The sequence below is a fragment of the Dermacentor andersoni genome, chromosome 1, assembly GCF_023375885.2.
Source record: "Dermacentor andersoni chromosome 1, qqDerAnde1_hic_scaffold, whole genome shotgun sequence".
Classification (NCBI taxonomy): domain Eukaryota; kingdom Metazoa; phylum Arthropoda; class Arachnida; order Ixodida; family Ixodidae; genus Dermacentor; species Dermacentor andersoni.
In genome coordinates, this window is record NC_092814.1 from 63,243,865 (window position 1) to 63,267,648 (window position 23,784).

The window sequence follows — 23,784 nt, forward strand, 5'->3', positions numbered from 1 at the left end:
ATGTGCATGCATACTAGGGGCAGCTGGGCCGAGGGGCTTGCAGTTTCGAACTCAGCCAAGCTTGGCTGGGCTCTATCGTAGAACTTTCTTGGAGCATCTCGGAAGAATCGCCATTTGCATTGCAGTTTCATAATTCGGCCATTAACACAGGCAACCCAAAACCCAGCCATAGAGAAAAAAAAAGAGAAAGAAAAGAAATGCTACAGAAATTCTGAGAATTGTCTACTAATGCGTAAGCATTCTTTCGCTCGGCTGCTACTTCGCTCCTGCTTACTTATTTAGCTAGCTTATGCATGTCTACCTATCGCTACCAGTCATCTACTATTACACTATTATAACTATTATAAATGTGTTAACTTGACCAATTATGCATTCATTTCGCAGATATATCGTGTCAATCAATGAGCGGAAATGCCGTCACAACCGGTTCTCTTTTTTTTTTTTTGCCACATCATTGCTCTTTTTTCCTCTTCGTTTTTTTTTTTTTGTTATGACCTTGCCGCGGCGACGCCAACGTCACCAATTTTTTTCGTTTTTTTTTAGGGCTGCCAATCATCTACTATTACACTATTGTCACATCTACCAATCAGCCACTCTATCATTTTATTTTTATGCGTCGAAATCCCAAAGCAGGCTTCTTTGCACAAACTCTGCTAATGCGAGAAAGCAAGATTTCAAGGAAAGTGAGCTTTCATGTGGACATGACGAGAGCGGTTATCTTTTTTTCATTTTACATTCCTTCCTCATCAATCTTAGAGCTACCGATCAGCTACATTTACACTATTATAACGATTAACTATCTTCGCTTCGCCAGTTATTCATTTATTTTGCAAATACAGGGTGTGACACCTTTCACGTTACGGACAGATTTTGCTGAGGTACTCGCCAAAGAATGCTTACGCATTAAAGAAAAGAAACAGCACACCCTTAAGAGCATAATGTAGCCACGCACAACAGAATAGAGATGCCCTCGCGGAGGAAGAAAACATTTAAAGGTCATTCTGAACGCAGTAAAACTATTGACGTGCAGTCACGTTACTGCTAGCCTTCACCACAACCGTTTGCAGTTGCTCTTCAGCCATCCACAAACAGCATACATTGAAACGCGAAGAAGAAAAAGACTGATCAGTATATTTACGCGTAATTACGTAAGAGCGCGACGCGCAAGTGTTCCGTATTCGGTTCCCAAGCATGTCTTGTTCCAAGTGCACGTCCCGCAGCCTGAAATGGGCCACTGTTACAAATACAGCCGAACCTGAAAAAGCATCAACGCATCCTAGTACTCCTTTTTTTTCTTTCATATCAGAGTTTTCTGAGGCATGTTAATATATAGGGCGTTCCACCTAACGTTAGCCAAGCTTTTCAAAGAAAAAAGAAAAGAGATGGAAAAGAGATGGCGTAACATACAATTTTAAGACCTACGGTGTTCGAACTCTGATGTCCGAACACTGTAAGTCTCATACGTAATTGTATCTTGCGTGATTGTCTTTTTTAAATAATTTTTTTCGTTGAGCAGCTAGGCTAAAATTAGATAGGAAACATGGTACATCTTCGTCGCGCATTTCTGCTACAGAACAATAAAGCAAGAGCCAAAATTATATAGCGACAATCTCACCAATGAAACTGCCCATTTAAAAGCGTCAGAGCGTTGTAGACAGTGCTGTAAATTAGTAGGATCTCGTATCCTTCGAAAACGCAGTTCATCACCATTTAATCGCTGTCATTCAGCGAACAGACGGGGTTAGAGCGGCTAAGCCATAATGGGCACCTTTTTACGCGACTTTGGGCATCTAGGAGGCGTCTTCTACATTTACTACGGCAGCACTTAAGTGCTCGACACTGGGTTTGCTTTGTCCGTCCGTCTGTCTGTTCCACTACGCTGACGGCGACCGTTGTCGTCACCGACGTTAGTGTGCTTTCGTCAGGCCGTCGCCTCCACAACAATCGCCACGGAGGGACAAAGACATTGTACACGACCGGCGCTATGCATTTCCCGGGCGGCACACAATTCAAGCTCTAGCGAACGAGCTTGTATAAAAGGGTAATTCGAACCGTAGAATGGTGCGACTCATAGCATGTCTGTTCTGCGTAAACAAGTGATAAATCATGACCCGATACCGGCATAAAATGTAGTCGGCCTAATGAGCAGTACCTAGAACTGTTCGATACTCAACGATTTCAGAACAGGTAGAACCGCCTCAGTTGTTGCAACAGATGAGTTGTTACATATGAACGGGGGACAAACGTGAGGAAGGTAGGTAAACAAGCGATTAAAACGTCACCGTGCCTACACTGTCGCCGCTGGGACTGATCCCGCCACTGACACATTGGTGTCACTCATTGTGCACGGATTTCTTTCGCTCAATTTGCGGGCTTCTTTCACGCTCGGAAAAACACTTTTGTGCAGCACGTATTGAGAAACAGAAAGCTGCATCGGGAGCTTTTCATGTTTCTCTACAATTTTCTCATTGACACTTTTAATCTAATTATAATTTATGAGAAACTGATCAATGAATTAAGACAAATTGTGTAATTAAGCAAAAAATAGTCTGAGTATCTCCAAGCGACGGCAAACAGCATTACCTTGGTTCTGTCCAGCTACGTGGCATCTGCACATCTTTAAATTTTGGTGCAAGATATTTGGATCACCCTGTATTTCGGAGGCCATAACAGGCAATACCGTATACCAAACCAACATGATGTTCTGTGCATAGCAAAGAAGTTCTTGAGAATATGGCGCTGTATTGATGCGCAAACGTTTGTCGTCATGGTTGTGCAAACACCGTCGACGGCACGAAAATGGTATACATGATAGTGATGATGGCGAATCTAGGACATGGCACATACCTAAAATGGAGGATTCACGAAGAATCCGGCGTTTTGTTTTTACACAGTAGCTCACATGAGTCACAGAGGTTGAGTGCCCGATATATCACCACTGCAAATGTATGGGGGGAAATATTTCCTGCAAATATCGTAGGTGGCATGGCATCATTTTTCTCGTGATATCCGCTGCAGAAGTTCTGGACTACTAGCTATATAACTCCCACCACGGGCCTTCCAAACGAGTTACAGAGGCAGCCAAGCGAGAAACCTCTGACGAAGCTGCTCGGGAAAGGATGGGGGCCTACTGTGCACAGCAGACATACTTACTTTCAATTAATACATTATTCTTCAACCACATCCTCCTCCGTCGCCGCACAACTACCATATAACTACTGGCCTCTTGGTCATTCCCCCTTAGTGGGTGCCTGAGCGCAAATAGTGGATGAGCGAGAAAGAGCAACCACACACATACAAGATGGCGATCTGCACTGTGAGAAAACGCTGTTGGCGCATCGAATGAGTTCAAATCGGAAGGAATCGCTGAACTCTGCTATATTTCTTTCCTATTCTTTTTTTCATTTTCTTACTACAAGTAGCCCCAAATAACCGGATCCTATAGGCAATGCAGGTGAGCTCTGACCTTTCTTTTGTGCCACTCCCTGAATGGAAGTCCAGCTGATGTCGACACCAACACAATCAATGTAGAGGCGTCGCTCTTTCACAAACAAATACTCAGCTTTCCTTTTTTTTTATGCGCTTGGTATTTTCAGTTACTTGAATTCTGAAGCAGCTAGGCTAGACGCTGAGCGTCCCACGTGGCTCCAGGGGTCGAACAAAGAAATCGAGCACCTGATTCTAATAAACATCGTCCACTTCCTTCCAGCCCCTATTGTTGGTACCACACCGGCACCGCTGGCGTATACGGGAGGTTCGGGGATCCTAAGGATTGCGATAAAAAATGCAGTAAGCGCCTCCTTTTGGGTAATATCAATGCCTATGCTCGCTTCGTCTTTCTACCCGAGTAGTTTTCAGACGCTTCGCGATAAAAGGAACTCCCTTCCACTGTCAGACGCGAGGCCCGGTGCAGCAGTATGTTTCGCAATCCGACCACTCCATACAGAGCTGCCAGCTCCCGTAGGACTGTCTGGGAGTTCGCGACTAGTTACCAGCTCCCCCCCCCCCCCCCTCCACACAAAGGGGCAAGTGGCGCTCGATCTTGCGCCACCACCGCTCCCCTTTCTTTTCCTCAAGCCACCGCAGTGCACAACATACGCACTACGCCATTCGCGAGACACCGAGAACAGGCTAACTAATTGCCCCTCACTTAATGTCACGCCCATTGTAAACGCTCGGCAGCGCATTCGCCTCAGTGTACTGTTCACCGTGTTTTCACGTACACTTTATGTGGACAAATGAGAAATGTTGAGCCACACTACTGTGTTAGAAAGATATACGTTTACTTGTGGTGCTGTGTGCTTTGTAGTGCGCAATTAAACAAAATGTGCCGGATTTCTTCCATTCCGTACCACTTGAGACTGCATAAAATGGAGAGCCGGGTGGAGCATGGCCTACAGAGGACACTGCCCATGGTAACACCCGTTACATAATTTTTTTTTCGTACCATGCACTTGCGGGGTACGCCATGCACTTTGCGGTTAGTATAGCTATAGGTAGGTTCCTCCTGTCTGATCTCGTTTGGGGCGTATACAATAAGAAACGCATGTCCGATGATGGGATTTGAAAATTGCAGGGTCTAATTAACAGCCCGATACCCATTTTACCACAAAAGAAAAATAATGATAACAGAGAACGGAAGGTATTATGGTAATAAAAACGCAAGGACCGCGTCCACGACATTGAAATGGTGATGTTGAAAAGCTCCTTCGAAATCCGTCGCTTTCTTGCTATACTCTTCTTAGTTGCAGACATGTTGTCTAGATATTTTACGTACACCAATGCTAAAACACTTCATAATACTCTTTTGGCTCGTCCATCTGGCGTACAACCATTTACGAAATATCAAATTACCGCAGACATGGAGGGCAGTAACAACGCTGGTATATCGACACCTTGTGACGCTTCAAGTTAAACAACAACAACAACGCGTTTTTGTTACACGAGTGTTCTTGTTGAAGAATATAATGGAACTGCATGTTGTCGATTACGCCGCTGTCGATGCTTTACATGAGCAGCTAAGTGGTCACTGCAGTAATATGATAGCTATGTGTCCTGTCTTCTTAAAGTGTGCGTTATAAGATGGAGCCACCGAGCATCTGGTCACTTCTCCGTCCCCGCTGTTGTGTTCTTGCTGGAGCGAGTCGGCCACGGGGCCAGCCGAGTTGAGAGCAGACGTGCAATTGTGTTTATTCGAGGTTTACAGACTCAGGACGCGTAGCATAGGTGGCGCGAGCTGTCGGTTAAGTCGAAAGACGACGCGTAGATGGCAGGGCAAGAGGAAGCGACGATACTGTTGTGCCCAAATATATAACACGCCATTCTTTCTCAATTAGAATCGGCTTTCTAGCTAACAAAATTTAAGAACGCTATAGTTATGTTCTTTTACATAAAGCCGATTTGAAAGCTATCGCAAGTTAGAAAAATTTTAGGCGACGTTTAGTCTAGTTACGTGAAGTCGCTTCTCAAGCTGGAGCATCGCGCAAGAGGGTTGATCCTTCTTCCGGAAACCATAGCTTGAGATGGACCAGGCCGGGCTTGAACTTGCTGAACTAAAGCTGGCGGGTAAAGTTGGTACCCGCCAACCAGTGTCCGCATCTAATGTTTTGTGTGTGCATCCAGTGTGTGTGTGCCTCCATGTGTGCGTGTTTTTTTTTCCTTTTTTTGCGTTTTCCTCCCTGTCATCTTTCTAACCCCTATCCCCCATCCCCAGTGTAGGGTAGCAAACCGGAGACTCATATCTGGTTAACCTCCCTGCCTTTCCTCTTCATTCTCTCTCTCTCTCTCTCTAATGTTTTGCGTTTGATGCGGACAGCAGTCCCTTTTGATAGCGTTTGAGTCACATGGGTCCCGCACGGACTCCTTTCGGTAGTGGTAGAAAAAGATATGTTAGATATGCTGCGTTTGACTAGATTAGAATAGGAGGATGTGAATTGCAGCAGCGTCTACTGTGTTCTCTAACCGTGTTTCGTACAAACGTGACGACGGCGGTGAAAGGTAATTGCCAAATCTATGAAACCTTATGGAAACATCGTTTGGCGCTTCGTAATTGAACAGAAAATGTCTCGAGCAAGACTAGTGAGGCGGTCCGCGGTTTGAAAGAACTAATGCCCCTGTTACATGGGCCACTTTCACTGTAAAACACCACGCATCATCATCATCACTTTCAACTACATTTGAGCTGAACGGCAGCTCAAAAGCAGACTCCGGATTACGAAATCTTTCACATCGCCGTTGCATCGCCTGCCTATCCTTATTTCAAAAATTTTTTATAGACCTCTCGCCATTGCACCATACATTTCTCCGCCGGCACAAACATCGCGTCGCACAGGTCATTCATTAAGTGTCGCTCGCCCCAAAACGCCACTGTCACTTTTTCCGTGTTCGTTTTTTTTCCCTCGTGTAGTTGTAGACATGGAACGACCTTCCTTACGACATCTCTGCCATCACCAGTTCAGCTGCAGTCACGGGAGAAGTGTCAGCGATTGTCTCACCTTAACTAATATTGTTTTAGCTATTGTTGTAATCGCACCCTTATGTAATACCCCGCTGTGGGGTCTTTAAGGACGTAAAGAAAGAAAGAACACTGAAACTGTCTTTTTGACTGAAGAGTTCAGTTCAGTTAAGCCCACGCGGTCACATGATAGCGACATAGAAGCATCTGCAAACGAAAAAAAAAAACGCATCTAGTATATTTCTAACGATAACTAAAATAAAAGTAAGTGTTTTATGGCGAAAGTTGTTTTAATTAGCTTTACTATGGTGTTTATTTATTTATTTATTTATTTATTTATTTATTTATTTAAAACAGCATCCAATTTATTATCAAAGACAATGTGAAGCCTATCCGCTCGTTTCCATGTTTTCATGCTTGTTTCAAAGTGTCCGCGCTAGTTTTTGTGATATGCACGGTATGCCACCTTGTGCTTGTGTGTGGTGAGGACGTTCACTACAGCTCCTTGTTTGTGTGACTTCGTGCACAGCAGATACAGGCGCGGGCGATGTCTCAATCTCGCTTGGCGCGCGATTGCGACCGTGAACATTTCGGGCACGCGGGTGTACGCATGGGCATTGTGCTTGACCTAGTGTAATTGCACTTAATGGTCTTCCCAGATTTCGATCATTATTTATGTCATCGGTTGCGGCCACGCGAAGCACTTGTTTGGCGCTGCAGAGAGTTAATCATTTGCGACGATGGCGCATTCGCCCTCGTCGCACCTACGGACGCCGCCATGGCTTGCCTCGGCGGGGATCGCCAGTCTCAGTTGAAGTGAACTACCGTTCGGATGTCGATGGCAGTTGAACCTCCTGTTTAGCACTCCTAACTACAATCGTGTTCAACTGCCGCTCGCCTCAACGGCACTTGAAAGTGTCCGTGTAACGGCGGTATAATAAATCATCCAGATATTTCAAGACTCGGGAGACACGATCATCGTTCAAGGCATCACACAGTTAATTGTCAAGTTTGGCTAAACACATCTGGCACAGCATTGGCACATCGCTGGGGCAACACTGGAACGAATGCAGACTCCCTTGTTTAAGCATCAATAGCTTGCCGTCAAATTTAACATATCACACAAAGGTAAAACGCTCACATGGTCCATGAACGACTCCGTGGAGAGGCCACACTTGCCCTGAAAGAAAGGCTTCCTTTCGCTTTCCACAAGTTTCTGCATGTACTCCTACAAACAGTTCTACCTGGGTAACACAATAGTCCAGGTCATATATATCTTCTGAAAAAAGCCGCGTTCGCGCTCATCAGTTCTTATCGCAGGACGTCGACCACAGCCTTGGAAACGGATCTGTAGTGGCGATGACACTCGATGAAAGTAACATAGGGTGCCTCGATGCAAGCGCCACGGTGTCGAGGTACCCTAGTAGCAGACCATTTCTCACCAGCTTCTGCCACGAACTCCCTTCAGTGACGATCGCTTTGGAGGAATGGTTGGGTTTTTGGTCGTTCGTCTTGACCGCGAACAACACAGATGGCCTGTCGCCTTTGCTATTCCTAACGGCCTTTTTCGGGTACTGCAGGTTGTCTGCAGGGAGAGAGAGAGAGAGCAAATGATAAATTAAAGGTAGGGAGGTTAACCAGGACTGAGCCCGGTTGGCTACCTCACACTGGGGAAAGGGAAACGGGGACGGAAAGATTGAAAGAAGAGAAAGTCCACCGGGGATATCGTTCAGTCACTCAGTCCGGATCACAGACGCTGACTCAATCCTGTATCTTTCAAATATCGCAGCAGCGCTTTTGTGGCCTTTTGTAGCTGCGATATGCGAGCCCATGGTCCCAAGATCTTGTTCAAGGTGAACGGTTTTCTATCTAACTGGTTGAGAGCTGTGCAGAGTTCTTGTCTTTCATTTTCAAATGATGGGCAGTAGCACAGTAGATGGTCTATAGTTTCTTCGACACCGCAGGCATTGCACTCGGCGCTATCAGCTATTCCAATTAAAAACGTATATGCATTCGTGAATGCGACGCCCAAGTGTAAGCGGCACAGCATTGTTTCCTCATTACGCGGAAGCCCTGGTAACAGCCGCAGTTGCATAGATGGATCGAGGGAATGCAATCGATGTTGAGTGAAATCAGGTGTGTGCCACTTCTCCAATGTCATACGGTGCGCTAGCTTGCCTAAGTGTTGGGCTGCGTCAGTCCGCGATAAAGGTATAGAAACAAGGGCTGCTCCTTCATGTGCTTTCTTAGCAGCTTCGTCAGCGACGTCGTTGCCGGAGATACCGCAATGGCCAGGCAGCCACTGAAACACGACGTCGTGCCCTTTCGCAATCATGTGATGGTGCATTTCTCGTATCTCCGATACGAGTTGTTCACAGGACCCGCGACGAAGAGATGACAGAAGACATTGTAAGGCCGCCTTTGAATCGCAGAATATTGCCCACCGATTAGCCGGTTGGTTGTTAATATAATCTACGGCACCTCGGAGGGCAACAAGCTCCGAACCGGTCGATGTTGTCAAGTGAGAAATCTTGTATCGGATGCTTTGTGATCGTGATGGTATAACCACTGCCCCGGTGGAGATGGTCTGGGTGGAAGAGCCATCCGTATATATGTGGACGCGGTCAAAGTAGAAAGTGTGCAAACAATCCAGAGCTGCTTGCTTCAAGGCCAAGGTAGGCAGGTCGGTCTTCTTTCTTATCCCTGGAACCGTAAGACGCACTTGAGGTTGTTTTAAACACCACAAAGCTGAGGTTGAACGTGCTGATGGTGTGAAGCCCGATGGTAGGGAGGCACGATGCTTGCTGACCTCGTTGGAGAAGGATGCCTGTGGTCGTCGTTCTGGCAGACAGGCAAGAAAGCTTGATTGAATCCGTGAAATATGACGAACATGGGCCCTAAGCGAGTCGGTGCTGATGTAAGTCGTGATCGGATGGTCTTGAGCAGGAGAATTGCTGGCGAAACTACTACAGCTGGAACATCGACGCTCGACTGCTCACTGATTTCACGCGACCCCCGCATGGACAGTCCTTTCACTATGGACGAACTTGAAGCTGCACTTACCTTGTGCAAGCGTTCATCATTGCCAGGACCCGACGGTATAACCTATCGTGCCCTATGTAATATTGGCGAAGAGGCTCGGAAAGTGCTCCTCCATTTGTTCAACATCTCCTGGCAGACATGCACGGTTCCATAGGAATGGAAGACCAGTCACCTAATTCCATTGCTCAAGGCTGGCAAGTCGCCTGTATACATTGCATCATGCCTACCGATTGCGCTTGCCAGCTGCATCGGAAAACTAATGGAGAGAATGGTTCTAGCACGATTAGAATGGCACCTCGAACATTACGAGGTATATCCAGACGCAATGGCAGGTTTCAGGTGTGGCCGTTCTTCCATAGACAACGTTATCGACCTGGTGATGTACGTCGAGCACCAGGGCCGGTATATTGTAGCGATGCCTTTTCCGATTCTATGCTTTTTCAGACTTTTTGCGCTTGGCCAGTGGTCAAAGCGACGGTCTGCCCACATTATCAACGGGATCAGGCGGCCGTGTGTGGTGGATGATAAGAAAAGCATAGAATAAGGCATAAGGCATCACTACAAAATAGCGGCCCAGAAGTCCTGCAAACGATTATCTGCTGCCCTGTTTCTGGATGTCAAGGGCGCATATGATAACGCAACGCACGAAGCTATCTTCAGCACGTTAGAGGCAGTAAGACTTGGTGGCGAGATCTACTTATGGTTTAGTAGCTACCTACAAAAGAGATAATTTTTCATACTTACCGAGGATGGCCCAACCTCCCAGCATTGCAGTAACCGTGGGGTCCCTCAGGGTGGAGTACTGAGCCGAGCGCTCTTCAATGTAACACTCATTGGATTCGTCGACATCCTTCCATGCATCCTGAGGCTCTCCATCTTTGCCGACGACATTTGCATTTGGACGTCGGGTGCGACACGAATTCAGCTTCGCGCGCGGCTTCAAAGGGCAGGCACTTTAATATTATCGTACCTTCGGGAACAAGGACTTCAAATATTATGTGAAAAGTGTGCAGTGGTGGCATTTACCAGGCAACCAATGTCTTCGTCCATGATATCCGTCGACGAACAGCTGATCTCGTACAGCACAAGTCACATATTTTCGGGGGTGGTTATTGACAGAAATCTGTCATGGATCCCTCATGTGAATTATGTGAATTATGGGAAAAAACGACTGACGGAAATTTGCCGTATGTTTAGGTTCCTAGCAGGAAAGACATGGGGAGTGTCAATACAATCTATGCTACAACTATACAGGGTCCTCTTTATTGGATTCCTGTGATATAGCCTACTGGTCATCTCGAACACCTGCAGAATTAACCTGAATACAATACAAGATATCCAAGCCCTCAAGATGTGCCTTAGTCTACCGCGGACAGCGTCGACGACAGAAGTTATTGCAATATCTGAAGATTACGCTATCCGAACGCACATTACCATTGAAACAATGCGTGTGCACATAAAACACTTCGCCAGGATCTCTACTCACCACCTCGCAAGCCTCTCTGTAGAAAGGCCCCACACGGCTTTCAGTGCAACTGTCTTCGCGCACCGTGCCTCTTTCACTTCAGAATGCGCACCTGCTGCAAGACCTTTGATTCCTCCATCGTGTGTGAGCTGTACTCAAGTAAACCTCAATCCCAGGACTTCAGAAAACGTCGCACTTGCCGTCATCAGCACTCAAGCAACTTGCTTTACTCCTCTTGTACTAGAAATCCAGTGACTGCACTCACGTCTACACTGATGACTCGACTACATCAACTAGTTCCGGTGGCGCTGTAGTTATACCAACAAGGAGAATAACCCAATGGTTCAAGACTTCCTATATCACTACGTCTACAGCTGCAGAGCTCGCGGCTCTCCGCGGTGCACTTCATTGTGAACAGTACAGAGATTCCTGGAAAATGGGCAGTATTCTGCGATTCGAGGCCGGCCATATAATTTATACCGTCATTTCTCCGACATGGAACTGAGGATCAACTGACGTGCGAAATCGTGGAACTCATTTTTCATTTGAGAAAAAAATGCCATGGTATCACCTCTCGATGGATACCTGGTCATTGCGGCATCACAGGAAATGATGACGCAGATATGGCAGCTCGGACATCAAACCAAGAAGACTGCTGCGTCCACGTTCTTCTATCAAGGACGGACGCCGTAAGACATCTTCGTCTTCTAGCACGCCCACTATCGTTAGCTGAGAGGAATACTGCACATACAAGGCGCACCAGACTGCACAGACTCAACCCTTCACTGCAACTTAGACCTCCGGCCGGACTGGTCTCTTCTGTGTCGGTTGTAGTTGGGGATTGCGTTCGCGAAAGCTTATTCAGCAGTAAGTCGAATGGCTGACAGTCTTGCATGTGATCTATGCGACTGCGAGGAGAACACTGACCACCTATTGTGTCATTGTCCTCAGTTTGAAGCACAAAGACAATCTATGACCAACGCATTCAGGAAACCAGATCATCGTCTTCTGAATGAATAGACAATACTAGAATACTATAGAACACCATCCCCACCGATCATAGGCTCAGAAGGCACTAAACGCTACTTCGTGCTTTCTGAAAGCGTCTGGCTTGTGCGAGCGCCTTTGACTCTGTAGTGCTGTTCGTGGACGTCTCTCTACCTCAATCGCTCTCTTTTTCTTCCTTCTTTCTATTCTCCTCCCTTCCATGTTAAGCTCTTCGAGAAGTTTTAGAGGCTTAGTTTTCACTTCTCGTCTTCTCTCGTTCACCTGCTTAAATGTCTTATCTATACCTTCCTCGGCATCGTTTTCGAACGACTCAATGCGGATGACAACAAACACTTCCTTTTTTCTACAGAACCATGTATTAACTAGCTACACTTATTACAAATGTTATATGTATATACAATCAAGGTAAACCTTATTACCATCAGCTTAAACCTAGCCAATCCTTCGCAAATTGCCTAGCACCGGAATCATAGTAATTACCGTTAGAGTAGTGGTTGATCCATACCGCGGTCCAACAGTCTGTTATATTTTTTTGAAGAATCTTGCTCTCCGGTCCTAGCCCCGATATATCAGAATCGGATGACCTACGCAATAGGGTATCGTCATTGCTGGTATGGTCCAGCAACAGGCGAGACGATGACAGGTAAAAGTTTCCAGCTTTTGTTGAGAACCGTCGCTTTCTTTTTTTCTTTTCTTTTCTTTTTCGCGGAACGCTCAGAACCAGTATGTGATACAGGTTCCTCGTATCGCCGAATCTTCGGATCGGGGCTTAAATTTTATGTGGTGCCGCGTGACAGCTGTCACGTCGTGATAAACAGAGCGAAAAAAAAAACGTGGAGGCAATAGACAGGGAGAAGACTGAGAGAACAAAATGTAATGTAATCCAGGGGAAAGGAAAAGCGGTAGGCCGCGCAGTTGGCGCACAACAAAGGCTAATGGGGCTGGGATCGGAGGCTGGGCGAGGCTTCGCGCGGCGTATAATCTTCGCCGCCACCGCGACCAGGCGACACCGGCGGCTGTCACAAACAGAGCGCTGTCAGGCCGCCCACTCTTCTGGGTCGCCGAAGAGACGAACGGCCAACCCCGAAGATACGCTGAAAGGTGCGCGCCATTATCGGGCGCGACAGTTTCCCGAGACCCGGTCGATGCTGCGCCCGCTGGAGAACTGGCCGCCCTGAAATAGAAAATGCCACGGTCGTGCATTCGGCGCGCGAGGCTCCGCGACAGCACACGTCAGTGCCGCTCAGGCGCCTTCCGGCACATCAAGCCACCGGTCCCTCCTCTCGAGACGTGGCAATCACGAACGACGGGCCGTGTTCCGATAAAGAAGCCGCGTGCGCTTTTTGAAGCCGCTGTAAAATCCGTATACTATTGGCTCTCGTCCTGCGATGCGAATCTATCCCCTCCCCGCACGTCTTTTCTTTCTCCCCTCGAATATGAGAGGGGCAGCTCCTCATGCTGCTGATATTCTGTTATTCTTCCTCCCAGTTTTTGTTTTGCGCGTCTCGCCTTTTGGGCGGCGAGAGACCATGGTATTTCGCCCGATCGTCCAAGAGCCATTACCGTGATGCAGTCCATTGGCACGACGAGTCCCTAGATATCCATTACGTTGTCATTTGTGAACTGCATTTGGCAGGATCACTGTCTGTCCGTGTGCTATCGCGGTTGAGGCAAAGCTAGATTACGGGCGTTCTGTAGCGTTCGCTGGTATACGTATGTGTTCACTCTTGTACCGACCATCGCGGCAGAGCTTTCGAAGTCGTAACCGCAAACGATGCTCATTGGTCTTGCTTTCTCGCTATGCCAGTTGCTTGTCAAACGATGCGCCTGTAGAGGCGTTCTGTGCTTCACCGACCTCGTGGCCGGTGCAGCAAGATGTTTGGGTCGGAGAGCGATACCGCTAAAGCAAATGGGGTCAGTTAATTAAAATTGTTTGAGTTGCCTTTCTCATTTATGTTTGATTTCTGCCGCGGCTTTTATCGAACATTTCTGAGGCATCATTTTAATTATTCTCCGGAGGTACGTGACGTGGTGTGTACGAGACCCTGAAATGTTTAGCTTTCTCCTTGGACGTAACAGACATGGTAATAAGAATATATGGTAAATGGGATTTGCTTCATAGCAATGGAAATAATACCAAACAATCACGGTCTTCGCCTAATATTAGCTGAACTGGAAGTCATAACTTCTGTCAAGCAATGAACCCTGAGCTCCGTGTGTACCGAGCCAAGAGAGAGAGAGAAGAGGGAGTGAGGAGGAGGAGGAGGAAAGGCAGGGAGGTTAACCAGACAGTCAAGTTTGCTACCCTACACGTGGGGAAGAGGGAAAGAGGAGTGAAAGAGAGAGAAAGAAAAGACAGGATTCTATATCGCAGTTTCACATGCATTAAGCTAGGTGCAGCATGTCTACAGTCGGGCACTCGAGTCTGTTGCCTTCAGGTACTGAAGAAGAGCTCGAATGGCTTTCTGGGGTAATGAATTGTGAGGCCAGGCTCCCAAGACCTTTGCTCCTGTAAATGGTCTATCGTCCGGTCTATCTAAGGCACACTGGAGAGTCTGACGTTAGTTATTGACGCGAGAACAGTGGCACAGAAGATGGCTGATGGTCTTTGCACACTTGCACTTACCGCACATCGGTGAGTCGGCCATTCCAATACGGTAGTTGTAGGAGTTAGTGGGACAAAGAATACCGAGCCAAGGGCTTTCCATGCTCCAGTTCAATACTGAGATGCAAAACGAAGTGATATGACACGTTTGTAATATTTCAGAGATAAATATACCAGGCATGACCGTCATCTAGTAATGTAGCCAACATATCTGCTAACAAATTCACATGCTACAGAACGCGGTGGTGGTTGTGGTGCAGCAGGCGGGGTTAGCTTTAATACATAGCTGGGCAGTGTTCCGCCACAGCCTCCTGTGAGTTGAGATAAAGGGTGTGCCACCAGGTGTCGAAAAGCCCTGTTCCTCGCATGAAGGCAATCAACAGTCGTTGCATTCTTTTCCTGTATGCCGCGGGCCCTCGTTGTAACGCTTACTTTGAGGCCGTCAACACCACGACGTTTCGTGCAGAAGAGGCGCGTAGTTTTCGCAAAGCCGCAGTAATTGCGGCTCTTTCTACAGTTGAAGACGAAACTATACGTGAACCACGCAGCCAGACCATGCCACATCAAGGGAGGCTATGCAGAATGCCGCTGCGTGGCTATTTGTTGGTGTACACACCGACCCGCCTGGCGGTTTATCCTGCGAATAAAAAAAACGAGTGAGAGAGTCCTACGAATGTCCACGTTGTGCATTCTCCATGGTAATCAGAACATTAATTAAACCGTTGTAATGGTGCCTGCTTTGACGTTGGAACGGGTGCCGCGTCGACAATGTCGGAGGCCGTGAACGTTATGTACCGGATCTTTCTACCTAAGCAGAGAACGACACTTTATTTCTCATTCATGCAGCTCTCCTACCTGAAGAATATCTTTTTGCTTGTGCAGGAGGAAAAGATACGCGTATAGGGCACCTCTATTTCGCTAGATGCCTTCAACTAAAGAAGGACGCTGGCCTCCCGAGCGTGATAAAAGTGACGTGGGTGCCCCGCATCGTTTTTTAGATAAATATAGCAGCCGCTCTCTGTCATGCTTGTGCTCACTGTAGCGCTCACGCTGAGTAACACTGCTAGAGATATAGAAAAAAGAATGCATAGAAAGGTAGGGAGGTTAACCAGAGGTAGTTCCGGTTGGCTACTCTGCATGGGGGAAGGGTTAAGGGGTATAAAAAGAGAGTGGAAGGGGGAGATAGAGAGAAACAGAGACGAGCACGAACAAACCGCGTACACTACAGAGCAGTAGGTGGCGGCGTTCTTAAAGTCTATCGTGAAGCCCCGTAGACCGCAGGAACCTTAACAACGCGAGTAAGGCCTTCAACGCGGATGTTCTTTGGGAGCACTGACCTAAAGCTTTCAGTTCTGATAGTGGACGATTGTCCAACTGGTCCAGTACTCTGCAAATCACTTCTGTCTGGGCACTATATCGCGGGCAGACACAGATAATGTGTGTGAGCGTCTCTTCGCTGTTGCATGTGTCGCACGTGGGACTGTTGTCCATTCCAATAAGGAAGGCATACGAGTTCGTAAAGGCAACGCCTAGCCACAGACGGTACAGCATGGTCTGTTCACGTCGTGGTAACCCAGGCGGGAGGTACATCCGTATGTCCGGAGACAACGAACGCAGACGACACATGGTGAAAACGTTCGAGTCCCACAGGGGGCAAAGTACTGTTGTAATCTCAGCGCTGACGCCCGTTGTTGCAAATGGGTCGCAAGCCCCAAGGGTAGCGTTGGCCTGGCGGCCTGGGGCACAACTGGAAGCATCCGAAGGTCCCGGCAAAGCATGAGTAGACTGGTAACAGAACAACTTGTTTATTCTAGCATCGCAAAAGAGCGGGCGGTCAGGTCGACCGAAGAGGAGAGACGGGAGAGCACGTAACTCAACGGAAGAAATCGGAGCCTCTCTCTTGGCGTCCGGGGGCAGCTGCTCTTACACTCTCGGAGTCGAGGGCAAGAGGAAGGCCTCGTGACGAGACCACGTGACGGCGGGGCACGGACAGGCTGAGAGACACGTTGAGACGAGTGTAGTGACGCATCCGCCAAGCCGGCGCCGGTAAGACCTCCTCGCTTCACACTTGGGGAGCTCCTCTCCCCGGCTGCCGCGCTTTGACAAGCGTGGGCACACACACACACACACGCACACACGAAGACACGTGGCACTGAAACACGCCTGGACGCGCTTGGTGGGGAGGCTTTGCGGCAGCTCCGAACGGGCCAAAATGTCCGCCGCTTTGAACGAAGCCCCGGCGTCCGTTGCATCCGCGCCGGCTATACCGCGCGTCGTAGGCGAAACGTAACAGTACAATCACGGGACATCAATCGCAGCCCAGCCGCAGGGTCTGTTCGCGAAAGCGGAATGAAGACTCATTGACCACTTGCATGCGCAGATCGGGTGGCATCGTCGGCGTGGTCGTTCCCACTGATGTTACAATGTCCTGGAAGCCATTGAATGATTGGCGTGTCCCTTGTAATGGCTGCGATGATATGTATGTAGAGTTTTGTAGGATTTGTATATGCCCCAGTGGCGCTTGGTGCAAGGTTTCCTATTTACCGGCACCCAACAACGAGCTTTGTTCAAGAGTCACTGGATTTACATGCGCACAAAGCCCCGAAAATACGCTGCAATGATGTGACCATTTGGAGGAAGAGTGATAGCGGTGTGATTATCAATTAAAGCCTCCTATGGCTATTGCGTCTTGGCACTTCATTCAATCTTTTCCTTATCTGGGTGCCTGATTCTTCTCCTTGGTTCCTGATGAGAGGCCGGTTGTACAAATTGGTGTTCTTGTTCTTGCTGCTTGCGAAACTACCACAAAATGCAAATAGGGGAACACTGGGTGCCTAAAAACCGACCGATTAAATGTGCAGTGAGGCTGTAAGACATGATGCCAGGCTAGTGTGTTGAACAAAAAAACAAAATAGACCATGGTGTCAAGCTTCTACTGTCTGAACATGGTGCCTTCTACAGCACCTTAAGGCCTCAGGAAATAAATAAATAAATAAAACAGCATGGCGTTTATACGCAGCGTGATGAATTCCGAAAGCAAGGCGTTACGAAAGCTTTCAAAAGCGACAAAAATCCACCAGATGCCCTTCGTGCGAAATTAAAGCCTTATTCGTTCTCTATACAATGAATAGCGTGATGAAGGGCAAAAAGAAATGATAAATACTATTGTATAGGCAGCAGTACTAACACGCACAAAAAAAAATTGTCGGAGACATACGGATAGGGCTAAACACGAACCAGCCAGGGTGGCTCCTCGTAAATCATGTCGGATGGGAAGCGAAGACAGGCGCCGTACACCAGAAATGGGAATTCCTTCCGCATTCCCGCGGATCGTTTGAGGACGAAAGGCCACGCATGGATCGAGGCTCCGCCGAAATGAAAACGTTCACTCCGGTCGCGAGGCGCTCCTACGGCAGTCGTCTGTCTCGGTCGTGTGCCCCTATGTAGTCCCGGATTTGAACACGGTGACAGTTCGATATATTGCGCCAATACAGAGTGCGGGCGCTTCATTCTTGCACCGGACGCGGCCGGGGAACGTCAGACGCCTGTTTCTTCGCCACATTTGCGTGCTCAGCAGCAAAAAGCAAGCAGAATCGCCCTGCTCCCATGCGTGCGTTATATTTACACTGAGCTGCATTTTCGCAACGACTGTGAGCGTTGTTAGTGTTCGCAGTTGACCACGGTGTAAATCATTTTGTAAACCTCAACCAGAGAAACCAACAGCACTGACATCGTCGTCACGTGATGCTGAAATACAATACTAGATGGAAGGCGCGCCTCATATGCCCTTGCTGTCGTGAGTACATCGCCAACGTCCATTGGCTAAGCGTGTGAACGGTGCTTTCCGAAGCAAAGCGACGACTTTTGCGATATTGCCGCGGGCTCGGATTAGCCCCTCGCTGCATGGGTACCCGCTGCACCATTGACTAGTGCTCGATACATCGCGTTGCACTTTTGTCGAGAAGGCGTTTGTCTTCAAGAGACACGGGGAAGCAGCTTCCGAGCGCCTTGCACAGGTGTGAGTGTGGCTGCGCGCTGGTTCCCTGGAATGTGCCGGGCTGCCTCTACCAGCCATTTTGCATCTCTTCGTTGCGCAGTTTGGTATTTAGTGCGCTCCTATCTGTGAACGGTCGGGAGGCAGGCAACAAAGTGTTCTTACTATCAGACAAGGGGCCGCCTATATAAGGACAGGTACAAATATGAGCATGCGCACTTCGTACCGTAAAGGCAGGTGTTAACATGACGGTGCGCATACTTACATCTTCCTTCTTTTCTAAGAGAAAACAAAAAGGGAAAAAAATTACAAATTCGCATGTCAGGGACCTAATGCTGCGGTCACTCTGGCAGGGGATAACGGTGTGGTGGTCTACGCAGACGGTTACTTCTACGAAGGATGTCCTCAGGTTGTAGCTCCGCCATCTGGTCAGGCTGGGATACCGATTTCACAGGAACTGTAGCTTCAAGGTCCGACGTAGGTTGCATTTCTTTGGAACCGAGATGCTCCCTGGTGCGCCGCAGCTCTTGTCCGCTGTCTGTAAGTAGGGTGTACGACCGAGGTGTGCCTGCAGGTCCTACAACCACAGCTGGTGACCAGGTTCTGCGTATGGTGTTGTACACTGATACTGGAGACCCCTTGCGAAGATGAGGTAGACGCTTGGCTGTCCGGTTGTAGAAGCTCCGCTGCTTTTCTCTTATTTCCTGGAGGCGATTGCGAACGGCTTCTGGTGGCACAGTCTGCGGTTCCAGGTGCTGGGGGAGAACCTGCAACTGCCTCCTTCTTTGGCGGCCCATCACTCTTCGAACGGGCGACTTCAGTTGCTCGTCCCTTGGCATGTTTCACCACTCCAGCAGGGCGCTGTAGAATTCCAGGGTTGCGAAAGGACACTTTGTTAGCAGTTTTTTCGCCTCCTGCACGGCACGCTCCGCCATGCCGTTACCACGAGGATGGTACGGGCTTGAAATTACGTGGGTAATTCCGACCTGCGCAGCAAAAGAGCGGAAGCACGCGCTGTTGATAGGTGGGCCGTTATCACTGCACAGCTTTGCCGGGATTCCATGAGTCGCGAAGACGAGCATGCACGCATTGTTTACCGCTGTGGCGGTTGTCTGACGTAGCTTTTGAACCTCGAAAAAGAACGAGTAGAAATCCACGAGGATTAGGTAGGACTGGTCAACGTGGGGGAAAATATCAAGCCCTACTGCTTGCCATGGCAGGCCTGGTATCTCGTGGCTCAGCATAGGCAGTCTAGCGCTCCTGCGCTTGTACTTTTCGCACACTGTGCATGACTTAGCTAGAGCCGAGATGTCTGTGTCCATGCCGGGCCACAACATTACTTCTCTGGCTTTCATCTTCATTTTTCTTCGCCTCCATGTGGGTTGTGTAGCAAGCGCAGAATTTCCGGTCGCTTGGCAGGAGGAATGACTATTTCGTTGGTTCGGAGTAGCAGGCTTTCCTCAACATGCAGCTTGTTGCGGTAACACCAGTATGGACGCAGGGCATGCGGCACGTGGTTCTTAGTTTCCGGCCATTCTGTGCTCGAGTAACGGCGCAGTTCAGCCACACTGGCGTCTTTGTTAGTTTCGTGCTGAATACTCTCGAGCTGCTGGTCTGACACAGGAAGTGAAGAAATAACGCTGACTTGAAGTCGTTCCGTCTCGTCGGTTAGTTCCGTAGCATTCGGGAAGCGAGAAAGCGCATCAGCTAGAAAAGACTCCTTTCCTGGTGTGAACGTCACCTTGATTGGAAATCGTTGCAAAACAAGCCTTATGCGCGGCAATCGTAGCGGGCATTCACAGTTGCTTTTTTAATATAGATTCCAGAGGCGTGTGATCCGACACGACGGTAACCTCCGATTGCTCGAAGATATAATCTTGAAATTTTGTGCAACCATGAACAACTGGTAATGTTTCCTTCTCGATCTGCGCGTAGCGCTGCTGCGCTTCTGTTAGCGAACGGAATAAGTAGGCAACCGGCTGCCCATCGTGTAGAAGAACGGCTCATACGTCATGATGACTGGCGTCTACTGACAAGGTCAATGGTTTTTCTTGGTTAAAATAGGCAAGGACTGGTGCCTTTGTGAGGGTCGCTCGAAGCTGACGAAAGCTGTTATCTTTTGCTGGTCTGTCCAGACCCACGCGACGTCCTTTTTCAACAGCTCGCGAAGTGGCGCTGACAACGTGGATATGTTAGGAACATACCGAACCAAGAAGTTGATCATACCGAGGAAAACTTGCAGTTCCTTACGGTTTTGTGGTGGCGGGACGAAGGCATGATGCCTTCGACTCTGCTCGGGGCCAGGCACAGCCCTTCTGGAGTCGGAACGTGGCCCATGTAGCGGACTCTGGGCTGGAGGAAATTGCACTTATTATTGAGCTTCAGGTTGTGGTGTCTACACCGGGACAGCAAAGCTACTAAATTTCTGTCGTGTTGCTCTGGCGACTGCCCCCAAACCAATATGTCGTCCATAACGACGGCCACGCCCCTCAAGCCCTCTAGTAACTGGTGTATCACCCGCTGAAAAATTTCCGGCGCGGAAGCGATGCCAAACGGCATGCGCAGGAATCTGTATCGCCCGTAGGGCGTGCTCGTAGTGCATAAGCGGGAGCTCGGCTCGTCCAACTTAATCTGACAGAATCCTGACGAAGCATCCAGAGTAGAAAATTTCGCTCCATGCAGCCGCGGTAGGATATCTTCTAATGTCGGCATGTGGTAGTGCTCTCTCAGAAGTGCCTTATCGCCTTTTCTATGTGCCCGAAAAACGGCCGTAGCGTAGAGCAGCTGTCTTGTGCTGGCTTCGTAGTTATGTTTCCGAGCCTCAATTGGGGCATGACGCAACAGTTTGCTCCGTTATCAATTTTGCAGCGTATGGCGGAACCTGAGATGTCGACAGTCGCTGACCAGTGGTCGTGGCCATCAATTGCATTGACTTCGAGGGTTTGAAGAAAACAGCCCTCGTCCTCTGCCATTTCGACCTGTTTTATCTTGCATGCCTGGCCCCTCGGTCTCGCTTCTGGTTGAAGACACCCACGCGTGAAGTGGTTTCGGCCGCCATACTTGTTACAGCGCTTGCCATGCGCAGGGCATTTTGCTTTTCCGTGTGTGTAAGAGCAGTTTCAGCAAATTCCGACGCTAACTTTTGATTTCACAGCATGTACGGTGGCCTCATCGGTTGCGCTTACTTCTGCCTCCCTGATCTCATTAAAGTGCTCCATCGCTTGTTCCCTTGCTCGGCATATTTCCACTGTTTTGGCATACGACAGATTTTCAGACAGAAGTTTCTGCTGCAGGTCCTTGTCTCTAACTCCTAGAATTATTCGACTGCGCAGTAATCTGTCCTCTAGCTCTCGGAATTCGCACAAGCGAGCAAGAGTTCGGATATCGATCAGCCACTCGTTAAAAGATTCGCCCTCACGTTGATCTCGGGAGCCGAAACGAAACTCGTTGAATCTAAAATTCTTCGCTGGTTTGTAGTGGGCCTCGAATTTTTCAATCAGCTTATCGAGGTCTTGCTTTTCGTCCTCATTTGCGAATTCGAAGGTATAGAACACCCGCCTTACTTCACCAATTGTCACAAGAAGTGTTGCTGCCTGAACTTCTTTAGGCTGCTTCCTTAGTCCGGTCGCCGTAGAAAACAGTATACTCACTTTTCCAGATCTGGTCAGCCTCACCCGTACATTCCAGTGGCTTTGGCGGTGGTAGAACCGACGTCATACTTCTTTCTCTTGAGTGTACTAGCGGCGCAGCTGGACGAGGGTGCGGGGAAGAACAGCGGCGAACGCGGCTCGCGAGACGCGTCACCGCCCCACTTCTGACACCATGTGAGCGGTCGGTAGGCAGGGAACAGTGTTCTTTTTATCAGACAAGGGGCTGCTTATATAAGGACAGGCACAAATACGAGCATGCGCACTTCGTACCGTAAGGGCACGTGTTAACATGACAGTGCGCATACTTACACTATCGTTAGCAATCTTTTTTCGTACAGTGATTTCTCAAAAAGAAAAAAAAGAACCTGTCTACGGTGGCGTTGGAATCAAATAACTTTATAACAAAGTAGCAAAAGAAACAAGCTGTGCCCCCCGATGCGAGCAAAACAAAACCGAAGTTTGGCTCTTCTACAACGGTCCATTCTTTTATTTTTTTTTTCATTTCTTTTATACTGAGAGCCGTTAAAAAGTGGACAAGAAGTTTTAAAAGAAATGGCTCAAGCAAATCTGCAACCGTACGCACATCCCATGCAAAGGTCTACCGCATCATATGTGAAATGACCGATTGGCCGCGCCGCGTTCCGTAGCGCATGGCTGTGCGACTCTAGCTTTTAATGTGGCGAGTTCGTTCTGCAGGTGGTTCAAATGTTCATGAGTGTTTATTAGAAAAAAATAAACAGTCATCGGCGAACCAGTAAACTTAAGAAGATATTACTTGAGGAATTAAGGTTGTTAGTGTATGTGAGAAATAAAAGAGGACCTACCGGGGAACCCTGCGGTACAAAATAGTGCAGCTGATTCAGCTGGGAGTTGTGGTAGTTAGCAGTTGCAAATTGGAAGCGATTACTCAAAGAAACACTTGATATATGTTAAGAGGCTAGAGCCAATGTGAAGTTGACTTGGTTTGTATAATAAAAGCTTGTTGGATGCCTTTTCGAACGCTTTTAAAAAGGCATGAGAAACTACACTCCGCAGAAGATCCCGTATCTAGAATGCGATGAAGCTTGCATATAAGTTATGGGGTTTTACGCGCCAAAACCACTTTCTGATTATGAGGCACGCCGTAGTGGAGGACTCCGGAAATTTTGACCACCTGGGGTTCTTTAACGTGCGCCTAAATCTAAGCACACGGGTGTTTTCGCATTTCGCCCCCATCGAAATGCGGCCGCCGTGGCCGGGATTCGATCCCGCGACCTCGTGCTCAGCAGCCTAACACCAAAGCTTACATATAAGGATCTAAGTTGCATATCACATGATTTTTTGCGAGTAGCATGTTGTGCCATTTTTTGCATGCCAACTTTTGTGCTTCAATGCATAAAATAACGTTTTCTAAAATAACGTAACTGGAACGTCAATGCACTTCGTCGGACGCTTTGTATGCGCCTTGCGAACTCACCGGCTATAATTCGTAGATTGAGATATGTGCCGTAATTTAAATAATAAAAACGTTAATTAGCGTGATTTTCTTAGTTAGTCAATTAAGCATTGATTTCTCGTAGAATTGAT

The 23,784-nt window shown here is 48.2% G+C and overlaps 1 protein-coding gene and 1 long non-coding RNA gene across 2 annotated transcripts in view; one reads left to right on the forward strand and one right to left on the reverse strand.

Moving 5' to 3' along the window:
* Nucleotides 1–23,784, forward strand: part of LOC126546001 (dual specificity calcium/calmodulin-dependent 3',5'-cyclic nucleotide phosphodiesterase 1A-like) — a 615,937-nt gene that overhangs the window by 143,157 nt on the left and 448,996 nt on the right. The gene's annotated exons all lie outside the window — the stretch shown is intronic.
* Nucleotides 12,833–22,502, reverse strand: LOC129380494 (uncharacterized). The gene is made up of 2 exons (XR_008608564.1): nt 22,219–22,502; nt 12,833–13,143 (listed from the first exon to the last, which is right to left on the reverse strand). It is a non-coding gene; the product is annotated as an uncharacterized lncRNA (long non-coding RNA).